This window comes from Oreochromis aureus, linkage group 3 (genome assembly GCF_013358895.1).
Source record: "Oreochromis aureus strain Israel breed Guangdong linkage group 3, ZZ_aureus, whole genome shotgun sequence".
In the NCBI taxonomy this organism is placed as follows: Eukaryota; Metazoa; Chordata; class Actinopteri; order Cichliformes; family Cichlidae; genus Oreochromis; species Oreochromis aureus.
This window is the reverse complement of record NC_052944.1, coordinates 126,987,222-127,004,632: the sequence shown is the minus strand read 5'-3', so window position 1 is coordinate 127,004,632 and position 17,411 is coordinate 126,987,222. Positions and strand designations below refer to the sequence as shown.

Here is a 17,411-nt window from a genome sequence, read left to right as displayed (position 1 = left end):
TACTTATTTACTCCACTCTACTCCAATTTTGTCAGCACAATATTAGTTTATTTAATCCTGTATCTACTTACTCAAGACATTAAAGGGTTTAATCCCAATTTTGACAATGATTTTCTTTTTCCCTATTTTTAACACAAACCTTGAGAGTAAATTTTCCGTTTTTACTTTACTTGCCCTAGTTATTTGCCGACCTCCCTCTCTAATCTTCCTCACATACTTTAATTATGACTTTTAACACCCCCCTTGGCCGAATATCTGTCCCACAATGAGCTGCTCAATTTTTTAACACCTTGTCTAATTTAACATCTCTTTTACAACGTTGTATTACCTTACCTATTTTCCCTTTTTTCTAATTTATGAATCAAAACCCATCCCCTCACGCGTGTTCCTTTAACTCATATTTACAGCCAGACATTTAGTTATATTTATAGATTAATATTAAGCAATATTTACAGCAACAAGAAACTATACTCTAAACTACTAATCAGCAATATTTACAGCAGCGATTATACTTAAAGGTTAGTAACAGCTATTTACATATTCACACTTTGGCCGAAGGTGTCGCCTTTCATACAGCGACGCGCGCAGTTACCCAGCGTGTCCAGACCGGTGGACTCGAAAGCCCTCAGAATCCCACTGCGAGCCCCAAGCCCCTGCGTTACGTGCTGAGTTCTTATCTCCAAAATTCCCCCAAAGCCCGAGCAGTCCTGACTACCCAGCAATTCACTTGGGTTAACTAGGTTAACCAATTAAATGGTTAACCCAGTTAGCCTGTGTCACCTTATCTACCTAAATGGATAACTAGGTTTCCAGCGGTAACCACCTTGGGGGTGCCGACATATATTTCACTTTTCATCACTTTTATCACTTTTCATCACTTTTCATCTTTTTACTTCTGCGCAACTTACACACACACTAACAAGTCTATCCTTCAGCTTCGACACTAAAGAATAACAGAACAAACTCCCCCAAGAACTATAACCCAAAATAAAACAGAAAGCAACAGATCCCACTTAGCGCACACTCCCTCACGGCTCAGCAGTCATCAACCCAAACACAGGTCAAGACAACCTCTTTACACATACAGCAGCTCCCACTCGCAGCCACACACACACTTCCGCGCCGTGGTTCACAGCAAAGTTACACATAGATCCCAGCATTAAACTCTGCTCCTTCCTGTCTCCAATATTAAAAATTTTAACAATGTAACAATTTTAACTCTCCAATTACAAAGGACAATTTTAATGTTCTTTTTCAAGGCGAGGCGAAAGTATACCTTGAACCCGGGCGGAACCCCCTCAGACAGCACTCAGACAGCACCAATTATTTTATGCAGAAAAAGCTCTGCTTACCTTATCTTATCTTGACCGCTTGGTGCTCTCTGGGTGCGCAGAGTGGCAACAATGCCCAAGGTCCACGGCTGACGCCTCCAACTCCTTGTCCCTTCGTCCGGTCGCCAAATTGTAGTTGTCACAATGGAGAGTAATTCTTCAGATTAGCAATAGGTGGATCTCAGCTTCCCAATTCCAATTAAAGTCAAAAACACAAAAATTACAGGAGAGGAACAAAGTTCTATGCCAGCTGTTTTATTGAACAGTGTAGCTCAGCAAAACAGAAGGAAAAGCAAAGCTCCCCTAGGGTGTTCGCAGTAAGCGCGTGCAGGTAGGGACCGACCCCACGGACAGACAGCAGGAAAAAGCCCAGAGGGCTGTCCCCGGCCCCCTTTTAAAGGTACCAGTAGTCCCACCTCCTGCTGCTGAGTAACTTTCCCACGCACCCAGGAACAGCAGGTGCAGGGTCAAATACCGGCCAGAGTTCACACCTGGCGCTGGCTGAGGGCCCGGTCCAAAGTGACACCCCTAGGTTAACCCTTTGCTTTACCCTCTGACAATAGGTCACAACACGGTCAAAGGTCACACATTAGTACAGCAAATAGCATAGTTTTTATGATAATCTTATGATATTAATGTGAATAATACTTGGCCTAACTACATCAAATATATGAGTTAAATGCATAACATAAAAATAAAACACTCCAGTGTAGGTTTATAGTGTGTGTGTGTGTACAGGGCAGTGAAGATATGCCTCATGAGTGTGCTGCATGACTTGTGGGTGTGTGTGTGTGTGTGTGTGTGTGTGTGTGTGTGTGAACCACTGCATGCCTAAAACTCCACATGAAAGTTATTCAGATCGATATATAAGTACAAAAATCCATCATGTTAGATTTATAGGTATACATGTCATACAAAAATCCACTACACCATCCCCTTTAACAGGTCAGCCTGGCGGCTGATAGGCTGCCTCGGGGAACGCCCCCACCTCCACAGGTGCTACTATTGTGCGCTTAGTCCACAGTGGATTAGAAGAATATTGTGCAACAACACTAAAACACACAATATCAGGATAAAACCTGATATTTAAATAAACAAACATAAATATGACAATAAAATCATGCAGGTAAAATCAACACTATGTACCAATGCACAGTCTGATCAAACTGTGTGACATCAGCATGTTTCAGACAGCTGTGACATCAAAGATCTAATCAAACTAATAATGAATCACTTTGTTTGTGCAGCAGCGTCAGGAAATGTTCAGGAGCTCGTCTCTTCCTTCCAGCTGCTCTGATGGATCAATAAACCTGTGATCATGTTGTAAAGTGAGTTTGTTTCTGCACTGTGTGAACTTGACACACACACTGAGTCAGTTTCTGGAGCATCCAGCACACAGTCTGACTGCAGCTCTGCTGGACCTGAGCGATCCCTCTGATCTTCTTCTTTCTAATCCTGTCCATCCTGCTCACCTCCAACCAAACTCTCAGCATCTTCAGCTCTGCCACCTGCAGCTCCTCCTGTCTGTGTGCCACCGTCTCCATCACAGCAGGTCTCACTGCCATCTCCTCCTCTTCACTCTTACTGCTCTCCTCCTGTCATAAATCAGCCCTGACCTCCTCCTCATCTCTCCTTGTTTGTACTTTCTCTTCTCTCCAGACTCTCCTCCTCACTCTCACTACAGATCATAACTTTGTCTGCAAACATCAGAGTGTTCATCAGCACTGCAAACGGGCTCAGAGCCACCTCTTTGTGAGCCCACTGCCTGAGCCTGTGAGTGTTTAGAAAGTAGAAGGACAGAAACTCCAGGTGTGGACGAGGCTCGTTGCATCAAAAACAGCTGCTGCTGTGATTCCTGCTGAAGGGGCTTCAAATAAGTGTCTGAATACTTCAGGAAATATGATGTTAAAGAAACAATCGTAAAGTTGTGTTTCCAGTTTGTCATTATTAGAAACATTATCAGCCACAGGCTGAATGGATTCAATGGAGTAAACTGATACTGGTCCCACCATGACCTCTGACCTCTGACCTGCATCTACAGCACTGAGCCCTGACAGTGAGCAGCACTTGTTTCTTCAGCAGGATGTTTCCCTCCCTGCTGCAGACGGTGCAGGTGGAGGTGTTTGTGTCAAGAACCAGGAGAGCCAGGAGAACCAGGAGAACCAGCAGAACCAGCAGAACTGTGGCCCAGGATGGAAATGGTTCTGTAGAGAAACACAAATTGTCAGGTGACCTTTGACTGAATGTAATGAATTAAAGAATATGCTTAGATTTAAAATGGTGAAGCAAGCATGCTTATTGTGACGTCTACAGCAGGGTTTTGGTTTGATGTTGACCTTTGACCTGCAGTGGGACATCTCTCAGTCTAAATGATCTGACGGAGCAGGTGTAGGTGGCGCTGTCAGACAGGTGGAGGTTGGTCAGGTTCAGGCTGAGGTCTCCAGTTTCCAGAGCGTCAGTCTTGGATGGATGTTCGGCCGCTGTAACGCTGGTTTGGATCTTTCAGTTCGTCTCCTTGAAGCTGGTGGACGGTTGGAGGACTGAGGTCGGAGCGACTCCACACCACTGTGGGGCTGTCCAGTTCAAAAGTGGGAAACTCACAGGGCAGCAGGACAAACAGCTCTCCCTCATACAGCTCCACAGCTGAGGCATGCTGGGAAACTGAGGACACAGACAGAGTCCATGTGTCACTTTGAGATCAAACGTGGACACAGCTTCAGTTACACAATATCAAACATCTACATATAGAAATAAAATCACTGTGCAGGTCAAATAAATAAATACAATAAAGAAAGAAATAAGATGTGGTATAAGTGAAAAGTCTGAGTTCAGCTCGTCGGCTCACAGAAACACTGACTTCCTGTTATTAATGAGGCGGCTGTGGGAACAGGTAGGAGGCTCCTGATTGGTTCATAAGGTGTGAATAAATGTGTCATGTAGCAGGAAGCAAAGCCACATCAGGCCTTAGAAGGAATTCATGAAAGTGTGAAGTCTGTCTGCAGTGCAGTGGAGTGATCTCCTCCCTATGAATGAAGTTAGAAGTCTGGAAGTTTAGGAAGCAGCTGCACGTCAGGAAGCACAAATGTGATGAGGAGAAGGCGTGGAGCGCTGTGTCAGGCTCTGCTGTGGAAACCAATGAACTTTTGCATGTTTTGAACTGGAAGAAGAAGCAGGATGTGAACTTTGTAGGTCAAAACAAAGCTCAGGGTCAAATTTGATCCAGTACTCGAGTCACCATCAGTGTTGGGCAAGTTACCTAGAAAAAGTAATTCATTATAATTACTAGTTACCTCTTCAAAAAAGTAACTGAGTTACAATATTCTAAAAGTAATTAATTACTTGAAAAGTAACTATTGTGTTACTTTAAAAAAACGTTTAACCCTCTGGGCTCCAGGGTATAATTGGCCATTTTTAACTACTTTTGATGTTTCCTCCACATTTTACCTTTAAAAACTATTTACTTTGCCTTGTTTGGTTTCATCCTTTTCAGCACAACCTCGCGTGTCTGGATTTACAGTCATGTTTTCATTTTGACAAACTGTATTAACACAATTGATCTAAAATCAGACAAAAAACATAAAGTCCAAGTAGAAAAAGTTATATTTATTATTTTTACTTTAACAACCACAAACATGTTTAATGAATCATATTTCATAACTTTAAATGCAAATATAAATTGTCAGTTTTAAAATCCTATGCACAAGTTTTGCAAACAACAAAGTTATTTGCATCCATTTACCTTTTACCTTTTTCTCTTTCTTTTTCTTTTTCTGATTTTTTAAATAACCATTTCAAACTATTTACAGAACAATCAGCTGTTCTTCAATAAGATGCCACACAAATTATTTGTGCCACTGCAAAAACATAATTTCTGTCCACTATAAAGGAGAACATCACAGCCTGATCCCTGCAGGTCTGACAGCAGCAGGTGTATCACTGCTGTTTCTACCTGCAGACAGCAGTCGCCTCATTGTTCTGACACACAACACAAAACTATCCACAACACTACACACTAACTACACAAGACAACACATTAACTACACACTCCAAACACGCTAAACGTCACAAATCTCTCACATCTCAAAACTCGCTCTCTCTCTTTTTCTCTTGTTTGCTCGCTATCCACTCTTATCGTGCACAGAAACATTCAGCTTGTTTAAATCAGTGTGTAAAGTTTGCTCAGCATCAACATGACAGCTGTAAGAAATCTTCTCTCAGCCTTGTTTGGCAGAAGATCCCTGCAACAAAGATTGTAGCTGAAAGATGACGTGTGTAAAGTTTGTCTTTGGGAGGGTTGAGGCTGTTTTTAGACCTTTGATAGTTTCCAATCCAGTTCTGAAAGACAGAAATAAACCAAAACAGCATCATTAAGATCAGATCATGGAGCTGTTTCCTGCCTTGTTTCTAGCTTCACATTACAAGACTTTACTACAATAAAGATGCTAACATTTATCTGTAGGAACAACATCATTGAATCTATAACAACTGGAGCCAAACCAGTGGCTCTGCTGGGATCACTGGTGAGCCAACACTTCCTTGTTGATGCAGATTTCAGGGCTTCCTGTTGCTCCTCCGTTATAACTGTTCTCTCTTCTCAACACATGATGACACAAAGGAATCAGCAGTGACGAAGATGATGCTGAAGAGAAGCACACATGTCACACATATAACAGACTAGTCCAGTTACACACACCTCTGCTTGACATTAGGCCTCAAACAAAGACACAAAACACTAACTTGACTCTAAATAGAAGAAACTGGCAGCTTTTTCTGTTCTGTGCTTATTTATATTTGACACACATGCTTCTCTTTGTGCAAACACACATCGCACTATAAGGGTAACCTAGCACACAATGATTGGACAGCACAGTGATGATGCTGGGAGATCCTATACGAAGCAACACAGAAACACTGAGAACTTTAAACATTGATTATATTGAGATAAGCAGCCGACCCAGTCTAGATAAAGGCGAGCAGCTGGGACCGCTGCTGCACCAAAAACAGGTTTCAGTGTTTCCATGTGTTTGTGTGTGTGTCAACACATTATTGAAAGGTGTTATACATAAAATAATAACAGTTTTTCAAGTATCTTTATTCCTCTAAAATGGTAAATGGCCTGTTTTTGTATAGCGCTTTACACTATATTCAGTCATTCACACACTGGTGATGGCAAGCTACATCGTAGCCACAGCTGCCCTGGGGCGCACTGACAGAGGCGAGGCTGCTGGACACTGGTGCCCCAGGGCCCTCTGACCACCACCGGTAGGCAACAGGTGAAGTGTCCTTGCCCAAGGACACAACAACTGAGACTGGCGAAGTTGGGGCTCGAACTGGCAACCTTCCCATTACAAGATGAACTGCTAACTCTTGAGCCCCAATATTCCATCTGCCTCTAAAGCAGCTGCATTATAACCAATTTGGTCCTTTTTGGCCATTTAAAATAGCATTGAACAACTGTTGTTATATTTGTTGCAGTTTCTGCTCCTCTTGGACAGACGACTCTTGAAAAGACATTTTTGAATTTCAATGTGACTTTAACTTGATAAATATCGGATATATAAACGTCCCTCTGCAACAAACTGATTCCAGCTTCTACCTCAGCTACACCCTTCTTGCACATGTTCTATTTCAGCTATTTATTAATAAGTGACTTTTATGTATATAAATGCCTGTATATATTGTGCTATTCTTAGTTAGTTTATTGTCTGTCTTTGTTAATGTTTGTTTATAATGGAGCACTGTAACAAAAAATAATAATTTCCCCTAGGGATCAATAAAGTATTCTGATTCTGATGATAGGAATGTTTTTGTGGCTCAAGATGACCTGATATCTTTCATGATGGATACATTTGACACGTTTCACATATTATAGACCAACAAGTTATTCATAGCAGTTTAAATACGGGGAGTCACTTTTGGGCCCAGCAGATAAAACAGAGCCAATATTTCCTTCTTTATTTAAGTGACGTGTGTCACAGATGTGCCCGAATGAAGTTTAACTGAACATTAGTAATGTTATTAACACTCTCATGGCATGCTTTGAAGTTAGCGTCAGCTAAAGTAATATACTAGCAAAAAACTATTTCCAGCCTCAACTTCCATCATACAGATGATGCTGTCTGTAATGGATCTGGATTCATCGTCGTCCCTCCAACAGTGACACAGCGATCCGGCTCACCAATTGGTGATAACGACCTACTGAGCCTCAATTAGAAAAAGCAGATTTAAAAACACTTCATGTCATCTGTGCTCATTGAACTAATTAGTTAGCTAATTAGTTCAAGGAGATGCTAGTGACATCAGAGCTGTACATATTGATCAGATCAATATGGAAGTTCATGTTGCTGTGATTGGATCACTTGGACCAGCAGCTGTTTTTATAGAATGACAGAAACATGAGAGATGCTGAATGTCTTTAATATTTGATACACTGAGTACTATTGGATATCCACTTATTAGAGCTGGGCGATAGAACGATAACGATATGTATTGCGAAATAACTTTTTCTCGATAGAAAAATTAAACTATTGCGATAGGCCTCATCTCGCTTGTCCTCTTAAAAAAAGAAAAAAAAGAACAGCCAATCCAAATTAAGTAGCGCAGAGCCGAACCAATCACAGCCGCAGCGTCACGTCACGTGACTTGTTACGTACAGCACAAGTGCCAAGGCGCACATGTGTATTTGTTTTTGCAGCCAGGCTGCCCAGGTAATGAAGGAAATGAGTTTGCCGACTAGAGAAAAATCAACCGAGAGCGTGAGCAAAGGTTACCGAAGAAAAAACCGATGATGGTTCCAATGCCGGAGAGACTGTCGAACGGAAGGGCCACAGAAGTTCCGTAGTGTGAAGGTATTTCGGTTATTTCAAGTCTGACAAAAAACAGAGTAGCGCGCACTGTAAATTGTGTCGAAAGCAAGTCTGGAAATACAATAAAGCGGTGCGTACTCAACCTCTGACTGAAAGCGCTAATTCGTCATTCGGTTTTTGTCAGACTAAAGTAACTGTTAAAACTGTTTGAAAAGCTCAGCTATACAACAAGGAGAGATTGAGAATTTCCTTTTAGTTCTCAGTTTATTTGATATTGACAAAAGTCAGTCAATTTTGTCTGTTCTTCTGTAAAACGACCTAAGATTTATTTTTAGAATTAATATTTTGTTTCTAAGTGGAATTGACAATTTAGTTTTGTCTGTTTTGTTTGTTCTATTTTGAAACTTAAATGCTTTAGCGGCTGCCTTTTGTGTAGTTTGCAATATTTGCCTTTATTTATCTGAAACTGAAGTCTCATGTTCCTTAAGTACATCTACCCTGTTGAACTTATTATGGGAAATAAATATTAAAATCAAGACAAGCTGCTGATTATTTCACATTTTACTCGTGAGCAACGGCACATTTAAATCTTACAAATATAGTTATTTGGCTTATATCGTGATATATATCGTTATCGCCTGAAATGAAAAAAACATATCGTGTTATGAAAAAATCTTATATCGCCCAGCTCTAACTAAACATAAATATTACAAATAAAATTTAAATGAAGTTAACAAATGTGCGATACCACTTATTCAGTCATGATAGAAAAATACCATTAAGAAAGAGAAATCAAACATTTGGATTCATTTTAATGAGCTCAGACTTGTTGAAAATGCAGAGGAGCTGGTTGTGAACTGAGCTTCAGAGAAACACAACATACTGAGATTCACTGTGAAGCTTTGAGTGGAAAAAGACAGAAAACAACATGTGGATCCTGGAATAATGGGAGCTTCCATCTTTAAAGGACTGAAGAGGAAGAAGTTTACAAGGAATCATTTAGAAGAGTTTCAAACATCAACTGATTGAATCCATGGATGTGAAAACGTGTTTGTGAGTGAAAGAGACAGACATGTACAGACTGAACTATCTGTTCAACAGTCAGAGTGTTTCTCTAACAGGAGACACTCTTTATACTCCACTCAGCACAGGGACACTGAGGAACCAGGACAGACTGCAAACCCAGGATAAAGAGTTTGAGTGAATGTGGTGTTGAAGGTGTGGAGGTGGATCAGAGTGTCAGAGGAGACTCTGTAGAAGGACAGAGTGCCAGCAGGACAGTCCACATACACTGCTGCTCTGTTAGAGACAGAGGAGGAGGAGGAGGAGGAGGAGGAGATGGATGTTTCTCTGTTATTGTGCCAGACAGACTGAGGACCATCATCAGAGCAGTAAAGACTCCAGGACCGATCATTCCGTCCAAACACACAGTCATTACTGCCTCCTTTCCTTCTGATTCTTCTGTAACTCACTGATATATAAACGTCTCCTCTCCACTCGACCTCCCAGTAACAGCGACCAGTCAGACCATTTCTACACAGCAGCTGTTCACAAACATCAAATCTGTCTGGATGATCAGGATATGACTGAACCTCCTCCACATGTGTCACCTTCCTGTTGTTGGCAGACAGTTGGAGGTTTGTGTGCACTGTGTTTGTGTCGATTGTCTGGAATAACCATGCCTTCCATCCTTAAGGGCCCAAAGACTAATACGTTTACAAGAAAACATTTAAAACATGTGTCTAAGTGAAAGAGACAGACATGTACAGACTGAACTGTACCCTGTTGATTTTGTTCAACAGAGTATATTTCTGACAACAAAACACTCTTTATACTAAAGTACACACAGACTCACTGAGGCTCTATCCCAAAGTGTAAATCCAGGATAAAGAGGTTCAGTGAATGTGGTGTTGAAGGTGTGGAGGTGGATCAGAGTGTCAGAGGAGACTCTGTAGAAGGACAGAGTGCCAGCAGGACAGTCCACATACACTGCTGCTCTGTTAGAGACAGAGGAGGAGGAGGAGGAGATGGGTGTTTTTTTCTTATTGTAAGAGACACAGTAAGGATTACTTTCAGAGAACCACAAACTCCACGAATGATCATTCCATCCAAATGCACCAGTATTATTTCTTCCTTTCCTTTTGATTTTGCTGTAACTTACAGATATATCAGAATATCCTCTCATCTCAACCTCCCAGTAGCAGCGACCATTTAGGGGATCACGACACAGAAACTGAGGCCGTTCAAATCTTTCTGGATGATCAGGATATGATTGATATGGTCGTCCACGTGTCACCTTCTTGTTGTTGTCAGACAAATGAAGTTCTCTGCTTATTGTGTTCATGTCGACTGTGAGTTGACAGGAATCTGATGGAGAGAACAAACACAATCCAGCTGCAGTTATTGATCCATCATCTGTTCATTGATTGACACTTTGATGATGACTCCTGACATGATGAAGATGGTTGAATGTGTGCTGCTTTGTTTTCATGAATCCCATTAAAAACACACTTACACTTCCTCAGACCTGGTCTCAACCATCGGACTCCAGCAGGCTCCACCCTGAAAGGAGGAGGAGGGTCAGAGCAGCACAGTCAGCATGCACACATGGACATTACATGGCTCTCATACACATGAACATTCACAGTGTTCATCAAATTCAAAGCCCGGGGGAATGAATTGTCTGTGGTGTCTATTTTTTTGTTAACAACACTCTGTATCGTCTGCCTGAAGGAAGAAATGTGAACAGTTTATCTCCATGATGTGAAAGGTCTGTAGAGATGTGTTTGTCCCTCATTCTGGACCCTTACAGGTCCTGGATGGAGGAGAGACAGCACAGATGAGCCTCTCTAAAGACCTTATTGTCTGGCCCCGTCATGCTTCATGACTGAAGCCAACCACACACTGATTGATGGAAACAGGACAGACTGGATGATGCCATTTCTCCAGGCTGCACAGGGTTATATCTTTGGATTAGTTCTGACACATTCATCAACACCATATCTCCAGTCATTGGACAAAATATCAGAGGAGAAAAAAGACACATTTTTACTGGAAAAACCAAAAACATGTTTAACCAATGTTAGGGTTCAGAAATTGAAGGAGGAATCCAAAATAATGACCACTGATCCGGCCGGGTGCAATTAGACGAAGATTTAATGAATACACATGTGGAGTCCAACACTGTGCAGATTCAGTATTGAACTGTCTTACAATAGTCAGAACAAAGGTTTTATAGGGGTAAGATAGTACAGCCCCCCTTCTGTTGCCAGGCAGATCCAGTACAGCATACGTCAATCCAAAACCACAAATGTTCAGTTAACTTTTAACACAGTTTAAAAAGAACATTGTCTTCGGCTCGAACCCAGGTGCTTCCCCACAGCTCGCCTTCGCTGTCACTTATCTCTGGGACGTCTGGTGTACTTCCTGGAACAGACTAACATGTACGCACCCAAACTTTGCAAACTTAAGCAAAACACATCTTAACTTTTACCTGCTAAATGAGTCTACAGATGTGTGTGTGTGTGTGTGCGTGTATGTGTGTGTGTGTGTGTGTGCTAGGTACGTGTCATGACCTCTCCTGCACCCCGGGTCACCTCACACCTCTCGTCATCGCCAGACACAAGGCCTGCGCACGTACACAGCTGAAACTATGTGTCTGTATGTGTGTGTATGTGTGTAATAATCTTGACTGATATATAAAATATATAAAACAACTGTTTCACTCTAATACAACTACTTAAAACTTAATCCAAGCTTAATCAGAGATATTAATGCATAATAAAACAGCCTGCTCAAAACACCTTACAATCTGACTCTGCTTTCAGTTTCACTTCTGCAAAAGCATGCTGTTTCCTGTCAGCCTGCAACTCAGTCTCTCACCCACTGAAGACTTCAGTGTAAAAATATAAAAACATTCAAAAGCCTTTAAAATTATAGATTCACCTCAACAGTTTAAAGTGGTTCTTGCTGGACCTGTAATAAAAGCTTAATTGGGTGCCAATATGTTTAAACATCTAAATGCAATATCAATATTCATAATTAATGGAATAGTAATAATAATTATAAAAAATAGCCACAAAAATATCTTTCTCCTCCTTACACCAATGATTTTGTACATTTTTAAAAATGATGCACAACTTTTGCAAACAACAACTCTGCAACTATTTCCCTAAAAATGCAGCCGAGGCCTCAGGCGGTTTTTATATAACCATTTCAAACTATTTACAGAACAATCAGGTGTTCTGCATCAAATAAGAAGCCACACAAATGATTTGCGCCACTGCTAAAAATAGTTTGTGTCACTAAAATACAGAGGAGAACAGCACAGGGATAAACCTGCAGGTCTGACAGCAGGTGGTGGATCACTCCTGTTTCCATGTGGAGACAGCGTTTACACTGCAATCTGCCTTTGGTTACTTTAAGGCAGCAACTGTGACGTTCACTAGTAGAACTGACACACAAAACAACGACTACACTACACACCAACTACACGCTAACTATAGCCTCCAAACACGCTAAACATCACAAATCTCTCACGTATCAAAACTCTCTCTCTCTCTCGACATTACATGGCTCTCATAAACATACTGTTAGACACTGATGAAGGAATAGTCCAACATTTTCACAAATACACTTCAAGGAGTGGGAGTCATGTGAATATTTTCATCTGATTGGTTTGAATCATCTAGTCAGTCACAGAAAGAGGTCCCCCCATCCCCAAAACCCCCCACTGCTAGCTAACAGCAGTCTAATGTCACTAAGCTAATTGTATTGCTGTGGATGATTAGCAGCAAAATATTTTGTCCAACAACAATCACTCTCAGTTTAACTATAGACTTTATTTGAAGTGTTGTCAGGGTTACGGTTACTGTGGAACAGCTCTTTGGGGCCGTTAGTAGTGTTAACTGCTCTGATCAGCAAAGGTTGCGGCTAATACTAACTTGATGTGAATTAGCATTATCTGGTAACACTAATGCCATTTTCCCTTCCTTTTTTTAAATTATGTGAATAGCTAACACTTATACCATTTTGCCTTGCATTATAACTATGTGACAAGATAATGCTCAGTAGGCTGCCGTTAGCAGCTAATATTAATTTCATGTGAATTAGCATTATCCGCTAATGCTAACACCGTTTTGCCTTGCTTTTTAGCATGAACTTAGCAGTATTAGCTTATCAGAGTTTCCAGTATTTAATAAACTTCCATTTCCAAATGTTAGCTACTCCTGTCTACCACTTTTTCACACACAGACTGAAATGATTCACAGCCTTGTTTCATCCTTCTGTCAGTGTCACTGACCGTCACAGTGACTGTGACTGTGGACATACAGCCAGTGTTGCCAACTCCTCAGTAAGGAAAATCGCTATTGGCTGTCCTAAAAGTCGCTAGAAGTCGCTAAATGACGTCATCGCCTAATTTGCATAATTGGTCATACTAATGTAATTGTAACCTATGTTGTTGGAGAGAGAAATAACATTGTGGAAGAGACATAAAGTGAGTAAAAAACGTCCTAAATGCATTTAGAGTTTATTTAGAACTACAAATTAAATTTCTTTTAGCAATTATTGTTTCTTTTAATGTCACAATTCCAACCCTACTCCTTTATCCGGGCTTGGACCAGCAAAAGTGACCCGAAATAGGCGCTCTGGTGGAGTTACTTTGTGTGTGTGTGTTTATAAGTAGTTTTAAACCTTGTGATCCACAAAACAGCATAAGAGTAAAAGAAGAACTGACTGCGTTACAGTCAGTGCGGGAGCAGCGGCTTCGCTCATGCGCGATTCATTTGCAGTTTGGACGCATAGGTGTGAACATCTCCTGCCCTGATAGCAGCTGGGGGAGGACTATCCTCCGCCCGTGAGCGCTTTGGCAGGGGCGAGGTGCCCATGGCAGCACCGCTGCTTGTTTAGAGTAAGAGCGATACGCGCTTTCACGTCAAAAAGTCGTCATAAATAAGTCTCCAATAACACCAGAAAAAGTCGCCAGATTTGTCGCTAGTCGCTTTTTAGAATTAAAGTCACTAAGGGGGTCTGAAAACTCGCTAAATATAGCGACAAAGCCGCTAAGTTGGCAACACTGCATACAGCATGGGAAACATACAAATGGCTGACACTTTATTAGGTACACAGTGGCCACTATCTCGGGTACAGTACACCTGTGACCTAATAAAATGTATCTAAAGTTACAAAATGTTGTCTGTCCAAATATTTATGGACCTAACTGTAGGTCTACTTTTAATGAAACTCTCAACGTGACTTATCAGTTATCATTAATGTTCCAGCAAACAGACTCCTTGGAGACCCCCTACATAAATATCCATGTACTATCCAGCTAGACTAGTGTGTCTGTCCCTGAAAATATTCCTACATGTGTGATTGTTCATGTCTCATCTGCAGGAAACAAACAGGAAGTGAGTGAAGGACACAGGAAATGTTTCCAGCTCTTCCTCCTCTATCAGACATTCTTCATACCTGAGAGTGTCCAGTCTCCAGCCCGGATCCTTCAGTCCAGCCGACAGCAGCTGCATTCCTGAGTCTCCTGGATGATTGTAGCTCAGGTCCAGCTCTCTCAGATGGGAGGGGTTGGAGCTCAGAGCTGAGGCCAGAGAAGTACAGCCTTCCTCTGTGATCAGACAGCCTGACAGACTGCAGACACACAAAACAACAATCTATCTGTCAACAATCATTTTCTCTTTGTCACAATAACATCTATCCATTTACATCCATTTAATGTAACTTTATTTATAAGTGACAATTTCCAACAGACACCAACAGTCATCTGAAGCTGTTTAAAAGTGTAAGGCAACAGCCTCCAATATTAGAGAGAAAGCCCCAACCATCAGACAATCCACTGTGAGCAGCACTTGGCGATGGTGGGAAGGAAGAACTCCCTTTGACACAAAGATCCTCCAAGTGAAAACAGGCTCCAGGAGGAGCATCTACCATGACTGGTTGCAGGGTGAGGGGAAAGGGAAGAGATGAACTCAGAGAGACAAGAACAAAACACAAACTAAAGAGAGAGAAGACAAAAGTTAAGGACATGCAGTAGTGACATATAAAAGCATCAGGAGTGAAAAGAGGGGAGTGGAGAAGAAAGCAGAGCATCATGGGAAGTCCACCAACAGCCTGAGCCTATAGCAGCATAACTAAGGGATGGTTCAGGGTTACCTGATCCAGCTCTAACTATAAGCTTTATCAAAAAGGAAAGTTTGAAGCTGATCTTCAAAGTAGAGAGGGTGTCTGTCTCCTGAACTCAAACTGGGAGCTGCTTCCACACCAAGTCCAACATAGCCAGGCTGAGTCATTAGATTAGTCCAAAGTAAAGTCAGAAAGTCATTATTTGTGTCACATTTTAGTGGAAATGTAGAAAAACTATCCAAAAGTTATTTCTAAATCTGATATTAAACAGTTTAAATGGTGAAAAAAGCTGTAAAGAAAACAGAACGAGTCAATAAAAGTCTCTTTAGAGGGTCACCAGTTTAAAACTCAGACATTTACACTGGTGATTCTCCTTCTCTGCTCCATTTCCTCTCTAGACTTCCTGTTCCTAGGAGGGATTTGATTGGCTGAACGTCCTTTTAGCCTTTCTTTAGTCCTTTGGTGCTAATCAAAGAGGAAAACACACGAGTCATGTGACGTGACATAAGGAGCGCTCTGATTGGTTGTGATTGACAAACTATGGTGCTGTTTGCAGGCTTAGCTTTGCAGTGCCAAGAAGATCTCTTAAATAGGGATGAGACGCTCCACAGTGACATTTCCACACTTTGGAGCTTCTGAAGTGCAGATGTTTGGAAAAGCTGCTCCAACGCGTGGTTCAAACACTCAGATCACATGACCTCAGCTGCCATAGGTGGCATACCTGCTGCTTCCAGGCATTGCCAGGCTCAGGAATTCCCATTTCTGATTGGCTCATCTTCTGGACTGGGCCTTGTAATGACTGAATGATGCTTTTATCACTGCTTCAGTTTATTCCACACACATTCAGTCCTACCAGCAGAAAGAGAGCCACACACTGTCTGTAACATCATTAGAAGATCTCAGTAAAAACACCACCTCTGCTTCAAGGACTAAATCAAACAGGCACCAGTTTTCAGCTCTGTCTGCGCTCTACTTTTTTCTACTGTAAAGAGAAAATAGGATTTACTGCATTCAGGGATATCATCCTCACTGTCAGTCGTTACTCACACACTGTGTGTAGAAATACAGAAAATATTGATCCCATAAAAAGTAAAGCTAGAAAAACACATTGATTGATTCCAGGCTCTATTTTCCTTTTTGATTTCCACTGACGCTTCTATTGTGAGTCTGTCAAATCCAACAGGACTTGTGCAGGTTCACTATGAGCCAAACTCCAGACTGACAGTGAAACATCAGGAAACATCCTGAACTGAAGAGTTCAGGAAAGTTTCTTCATGGTTCAGAAGATGTTCAGCAGAGGACGACTTAAAGATGTGCATGAAATGGACACTTCTTATTGGTCAGAATGAGCCTGTGAAAATGGGACAAACTTTGTATAAAGAAAAGACATGTAGTCTTTTCATGGAAATCTATCTTTTTCAAAGTGATTCCAAATCAAAGCTAACGCCATGCCAGCTTGTAGCTTTGATTGACAGTGTGTAGAACAAGCCTGATGACACAAACTCCCAGAAAACCTCAAAATCAACATAATGCATCCAAAGTTTCATGGCAGGGAGCAAAACATGAGGCCAACAAACAGCTGTAAACCTGTGTGCTTATTACAGGAAACACAGCAGTCTGTTCTGTTTGACTAAACTGATTTATTGTGTGTCTGTAGTTGTGTTGTGAACTGTGCTGGGCTCATCTGTGTCCCCGTTTCACAGAACAGCATCTTCAAGACCGCACAAATGCTTCTAATGTTTAAGTTTGACGAAGCCTCGCTTTGCCCATCGCTGCTTTTAAAACAGTGTTTGTGCTGCCAAGGACATCTTGTATTGGTCTCATGTCATGAATGGGAGTGTTTCAGGAGGCAGACTGAACCTTTGATGAGTTTGGTGTCTTAAACAGAGGAATAAAAGGACACAAGGAACAAACTAAAGAGAATCTAAAAGAGGCCGGCAGCACATGAGGAAAACTGACACTGACATAAAGACTGAGGGAAGGACAGAGCCATTTATACACCTGAGGTCATCACAGGAGGGTCATGTGACACAGCTGAAACTCATCTAGACAACGTCTGACACCAGGGGCCCGTTCTTCGTACCTCGCTTACTACATCCAAGATCAAATGACACATCCAAGATCAAATCATCGCGCT

General features: G+C 41.5%; 1 pseudogene; it reads left to right on the top strand.

Annotated features, from left to right (window-relative positions):
- The window catches only part of LOC120435272, a 116,804-nt pseudogene that overhangs the window by 41,814 nt on the left and 57,579 nt on the right, over positions 1–17,411 (top strand).